Genomic DNA, 5,921 nt, shown 5'->3' with positions numbered 1-5,921 from the left:
CCCCAACCCCTGCCCCCCCAAGCCCTCTCCCATCCCTCTCGTCTGACGTGTCTGCGTGCACCCCCTCCTCTCCATCCCACCCCTTGTGGGCAGACCCAGCCTCCCCTGGTTCCCTAGACATTCCAGAACGCCCCACGGCCCCCCGGAAGGAGCTGGGGACTGAGGCTGGAGTTGGTGGGAGGGTGAGACAGAGAGAATGGAACACCCTTTATTTCTCCTTAAACAAGCATTTCGAGTGTGCGTTGAGATGATGGCGGGCACCCTGGGCCGCAGAGAACCCTGTTCTTCTCGCTGCCACTGCCCAACCTTTCCCTGATAATTGTGGCATGCATCCTTTCCTCTCCCTGCCCCTTCCCTCAGCAGGCCAGCACTGCGGAGCTTGGGTGCTGGTGGTGTGGCTGGAGGGGAGGAGAGACCCAAGGTGGGGCCTGTGGCCGTGAATGTTGATGACACTTGTTTTCCCTGATCCGTGCTGTTGCAGTCTGTCGTCACCAGCCTTGTTTTTAGTGTGTATATATGTCGCCCCCGTGATGCATATATACACAGGTATTAAATATATCGCTCTATATAATATTACATATGTGTGTGGTATCCAAGGAATCACTTCTAATGAGGGCTAAAGATAAAGAATTTGGCCGGAAAATGCAGCCATCCTGGCATAATGAGGAGGGACTTTCAGGGTCATCATGCCATTTGCAAGGACTGAGGGACTGGAGCGAGGGGTCAGAGGTGATATGGGTAGCGGGGGCAGAAGCGGCCCCTGCCTGGGCCCAGCTCCGCCTGATGGCGTCCAGACCACCCCAGCCTAGTGGGGAGAGAGCATGAGTGCTCGGGGAAGGAAAAGGATTGGTGTTTGTCTCCCACCCAAAAGAATAGGATTAGAATCCAGATTTTTCTTCTCCATCCTGTTATCCCTGCAGGGGCCTTGGGATGTGGTGCTCCCTGGCTTGGCCAGAGCTGGATCCCCCGCAGGCTTGGAAGAAAGCGAGGGGCAGGCGGGGAGTAGGAAGTAGAGGCGTGGCACAGCACACTTCGAATGATGCGTGTGATTATTTCACTTGTGACTCGGAGAGGCTCAGATCGGGCCTGTGCCCCCCGGCGGCAGGCAGGGACAAGACATCACGGCAAATATGGTGAGGGGGGACAGGCACCCTTGATGGGGCAAAGGGGGATGCTGCGTTTCTCAGCTGGGCAGTGATAAATTTAATGGTCCTTTAAAAATGTCTGTGTATTAAAAAATTTAAGAATACCACACTTTAATATTAAATATTCATAAGGTCTAGTATCTTGATAATAATGTAGATGTTTTAATAACAATTTTTGTCCTTCTTAAAATAAAATGAAAGAAACTTCCTTCTTTTAGCCTTTGTTCTAGAAAATAAACGTGTGCACTTTGACCTCTGTCCCTGAGGTGTTGCTCCTGTTCCTTGCTTCCTGGCACTTGTGCCCGGGGACCTGGGCCCCTCTTTACTCATGGGGCAGAGCTGGCTGGCGCAGGGCACGCCCCAAGGCAGACATTCCGAGGGGTGAGGGGCAGAAGGTCTGTGTCCTTGTGTAAACAGGGCAGCCCAGCTGACCCCGGCTCACGCAGTGCCTCACTGGCGGGGACAAGTTGTGCTTGTCCGGTGGTCAGGGGGCTCATGGCCTTCTGTGTGGGGCTTTCCACCTGTACCCACACTTCCCTGCTTTTACTGTGTGCACTGTCCTGGGTTCCAGAGGGCTGTCTCTGTGCCCTTTCTGGGTATGGCTTTTCCAGAAAGGTAGGGGGCTATGACATGCTTTGGAATTTGATCCCAACTGCAACCTGGACTCCTCTGGGCCTGAGGGAGATCCAAGTCACATGGGCCCAGCTTCCTCCTCCTTAAAAGAGAGCATATTAGATCAGGGATTTTCAATCAGGGACACTTGTATCTGCTAGAGACACTTTTTTTTTTTGGCCACGTGGCATGTGGGATCTTAGTTCCCCAACCAGGGATCAAACCCGTGCCCCCTGCTGTGGAAGCCCAGAGTCTTAACCGCTGGACCACCAGGGAAGTCCCTGGAGGCACCTTTTCTAGTCTCTTGGATCGTGTGCGGTGACAGTGATGGAGGGGGTCCTGATGGGAGGTGCTGCACACGTTTAAGAGTAAGCTCTCGCCAGACAACTTCATACTACAGTACGCAGTGACCCCAGGAACAGAGGTTCAAGGCCTGTGAATTCTCTCGGGACAGGGAATCGTTTGGGCCGGCTAGGCGGTAGGGGCTCAAATACTTGATAAATGACCAGATGAGTAACAGGAGCAGCTGACTTGATTGAGCACCTTCTGTGCGCCAGGCATGATGGATGCAGCAAGTCTGTCTCCATAGCAACCTGTACATTTGGTGTCCACATCTTGGCCCACAGAGGTTCAGTGAAGGTTCCAAGGACCCTCAGAAAGGAGACAAAAAAAGATCCAGAACACTGGGAACTGGGTGATCGGCAAGGTCCCTTCAGCGCTGACGTTCCAGGGTTCTTAGCAACCCTGGCTGCACCGTGAAAAACCAGAGGGGCATGGCAAGGCCCAGCTCCCAGAAGAAAATGCAGACCCATCCTCAGGCTGAAGAGATTGTAAACCTGCGTCAGGACCTCCCTTAAACTTAGAAAATCGAAGAAAAAGATAAGCGGTACTTCAAGTGGACCTAGTGGACTAAATTCTTACATTCTCATAAATTCCCCTAAATTATCTTCTAGTTCTCTTTTAGCTCAGGCTGGTAAGCACTAACTGAGCACTTACCCCGTATCAGATCCTGGGGATACAAGATCACAGACAAAACGTGGCCTTCCTTGAATCCAGTCTGCCAGGGGAGATGGCTCTGCATGGAAGAGTGTAGGATGATGTGACAGGCACGGTGGTGGGAGATGCCAGGTGCCATCAGAAGGCAACTCATCCCAGCTGGGGAGCTGGGGAGGGCTTCCTGGAGGAGGTGAACCTGGATTTGAGCCTTAAGAAGATTGTTGGATCATTGTAAGCCATGTGTACTTACTGTTCTGCACCTTTCCTTTTCTCTCAAGTGTATTTCACACGTGCATCTCCACGGCCCGGTGTATCCTAGATACTTACGGTCAATGGCTTCATTCATCAAGGTGCCAGGTTGGCTTGAGCAGCCCGCAGTTATTGAATGTGGGCCCATTTCTGGTCTCTGGTCCTGTGATTAGGGGCTGCCATGAGCACCACCACTCCCGTGGCGTCGCAGCTCCTCCTCTCTGCCTCTGAGGAAGCTGCTTCTGAAAGGTGGGGTGACAGGCAGAGGTGGAGATGGGGGCAGCTCTGCATCTCTCTAGAGAAAGCCCCAGAGGCCTCTGCCGGAAACTGCATCCGCATATAGCCCCCACCAGGGGAGCCATCTACAGCAGACATTAGACCTCTGAGGCAGGAAACCCAAGGAGTACAGGCAATCCCAACATGCCTGCCATGCGGGCCCCTCCGGATGTCTCCAGGCTTGTTTGTGGCCGCCCCTCTCCCTATCTCTGCCCTCCCCAGCCGCTTGACCCAGCGTCCTGCTGATGTGGCCCCTGTATGAGCCATAGGTGATGCTGCCAGCTGGACACCCTAGCTGCAGAGTGCGGGGTGCCACGTGGGCTGACTTTCAGTGGCATGAAAATTCCCTGAGGCGAGGGACTTGCCTGGCCAGGTCTGTTATTTAGCTTTGAATTCCTTACAAGGTCTAGGCTGGTGCCAGGTATGCAGTGAGCAATCAGTCAGAGTCTTAGAGCCTTCGTACATTCATACGTTGGAAGGGGTCTGACAGGAACAAATCGAGAGTGAAATGTCATGCGGCAGGTGGGTGTATTTGAGACACATTGGGGACCTCCTGTTGCCTCTGAAATCGTGCTCTGTGGGCGCCTGCCCGCTCCACCTTTGGGGTAAGCCAGTCTCGAACACAAAAGTGTTTTGGGGCCAAGGAATGGTTAATGCTCTGGCCCAGCCTCAGCCCCAGCCTGCGAGCCACAGGTCAACTTAAGACAGCCTGTGTGCCAGGTCCTCCGCACCTTTGCTGTCCCCCACTGCCAGGGCCCCCAGTTTCACAGAGGCAAAGGGCACTGGAAGGATAAATAAGAAATTAAATCTGTTATGAGGAAGGGGAACGAGGAGGAGGGACACGGACAGAAATGACATTTCTGAAGTATACCTTTATCAGGGACTTCCCTGGTGGCACACTGGTTAGGAATCCGCCTGCCAATGCAGGGGACAGGGGTTCGAGCCCTGGTCCGGGAAGATCCCACATGCCGCGGAGCAACTAAGCCCGTGCAACGCAACTACTGAGTCTGCGCTCTAAAGCCCACGAGCCACAGCTACTGAGTCCTTGTGCTGCAACTACTGAAGCCCGTGCGCCTAGAGCCCGTGCTCCTCAACAAGAGAAGCCACTGCAATGAGAAGCCCACGCGCCACAACGAAGAGCAGCCCCCGCTTGCCGCAACTAGAGAAAGCCTCAGCAACAGAAAAAAAAACCAACGCAGCCAAAAATAACAAGTATACCTTTATCAAAAGTTTTGAGCTTTGAGCCATATACTGTTTTTTGTATTCAAAACTTGAAATTAATTTTTAATTAATTTGGGAAAAGAACATGGTTTGGGGAGGACTATTAAGGTGGCAAAGTGGGTAATTGGAGGATAAGCTGGGGCTTTGGGGAAGAGGAGAGGCTAGAGGGCGTCCTGAAGTATTTGCTGTTTGTGCAAAATGGAATTTTAGAAAGCGGGGAAAGACTACATAGAAATCAGCTGTGGTGCAGGAACCAAATTCTTACTGCATCCAACCTGGAGCGTCAGAGACAGAACCAGAGCTGAAAGGAACCTTGGAGGTCACAACATTCAGTGGTTTTGGAACTGAGACCCAGCAGCTTGTTCTAGATGCCACATCACTGCGTGGAGAGGTGGAGCCAATGCCCCCTCCCCCACCCCACCCCCAGCCCCAGCCGGCCAACGCAGGTGTTGGTCTTTGTGGAGGGCGACATACAGAACTTTGGCTTCAACCACACGTTCAAGTTAAGTGGCCTGGGGACCTCCGAGGCCAGTGTCCTGGTGAGAGGGCCAGGGAGGGGACTACAGCAAACAGCAAATTGCCACCAAGTTCCCCAGGCTGGGACACAGGCTGGGAAGCAGGACATCGTCCAGGACAAGCCTGAGCCCGGTTGACAGAGCTGTCCCCCTTCAGTGGTGCCTGCTCTGCCTGCCCTCCAGCACCTGTTCACTAGGCACCTGCCTCTTCTCCCCGTCCCCGAAGACCAAAGGAACCCCAGGCTGCAGGTTTGTCGCTCCCCTTAGAAGAGCAGGCTTCAGGCTCTGCAGATGGTGTAAAGCCCCAATTACGCATGCCACATGCACACCGTATGCCTGGGAGGGCACGTGTGCATGCATAGCATATGGACCAGCATCAAAACATGCCAACAACCCCTCGAGACTCACAAGCCCACAGGTAGGTGCGTGACGCCCACTCATGTGCCTGTGAGTGCCAACACAGTACATCCTTGTGCTGAGCTGCCTGCTGCCAGGGTCTCAGGGCCCAGCCCGGGCTGGCTTCCTCGGCAGGCCCTGCTCTCCGTGGGGCCCAGCCTCCAGGGCTCCTCTGCCCAGTGGGCCGGAGTGTGTAGTGCATGCCCACTGCTCTCACCTGGCAGGCCTGGTCCTGGCTCCCAGCCTGGGGGAGAACTTCCCTTTGCAAAGTTAGATAACACCGGGCTCTCTGTCAGAGGATTGGTGCTGTGTCTCCACGTGCTGAGGCTGGCGCAGGGCCAGGTCCGCCCTGCCAGGCAGCAGGAAGGGAAGGCCTGGCTGCAGCCGGAGCTGGCAGGTGGCCGAGCCGGGGGTGGACGGGCGGGCCGGGGCCCGTGCTGCCCATTGGCTGCCTCGGGCTCCCGCCCCGCCTGCCTCCAGAGCCTGTGGCTCCCCGGCCAGCTCCTGCCTC

The 5,921-nt window shown here is 54.8% G+C and overlaps 1 protein-coding gene across 1 annotated transcript in view; it reads left to right on the top strand.

Moving 5' to 3' along the window:
- ZC3H7B (zinc finger CCCH-type containing 7B) overlaps positions 1 to 1,403 on the top strand; it is a 33,001-nt gene extending 31,598 nt beyond the window's left edge. Inside the window, exon 23 of the mRNA XM_024737516.1 lies at positions 921 to 1,403. The gene's annotated coding sequence lies outside the window, so the exon portion shown is untranslated. The remainder of the gene's footprint in view (positions 1 to 920) is intronic.
- Positions 1,404 to 5,921: the final 4,518 nt, after the last annotated feature.

The sequence above is a fragment of the Neophocaena asiaeorientalis genome, unplaced genomic scaffold, assembly GCF_003031525.2.
Source record: "Neophocaena asiaeorientalis asiaeorientalis breed wild unplaced genomic scaffold, Neophocaena_asiaeorientalis_V1.1 scaffold242, whole genome shotgun sequence".
In the NCBI taxonomy this organism is placed as follows: Eukaryota; Metazoa; Chordata; class Mammalia; order Artiodactyla; family Phocoenidae; genus Neophocaena; species Neophocaena asiaeorientalis.
This window is presented reverse-complemented; position numbering and strand designations above follow the sequence as displayed.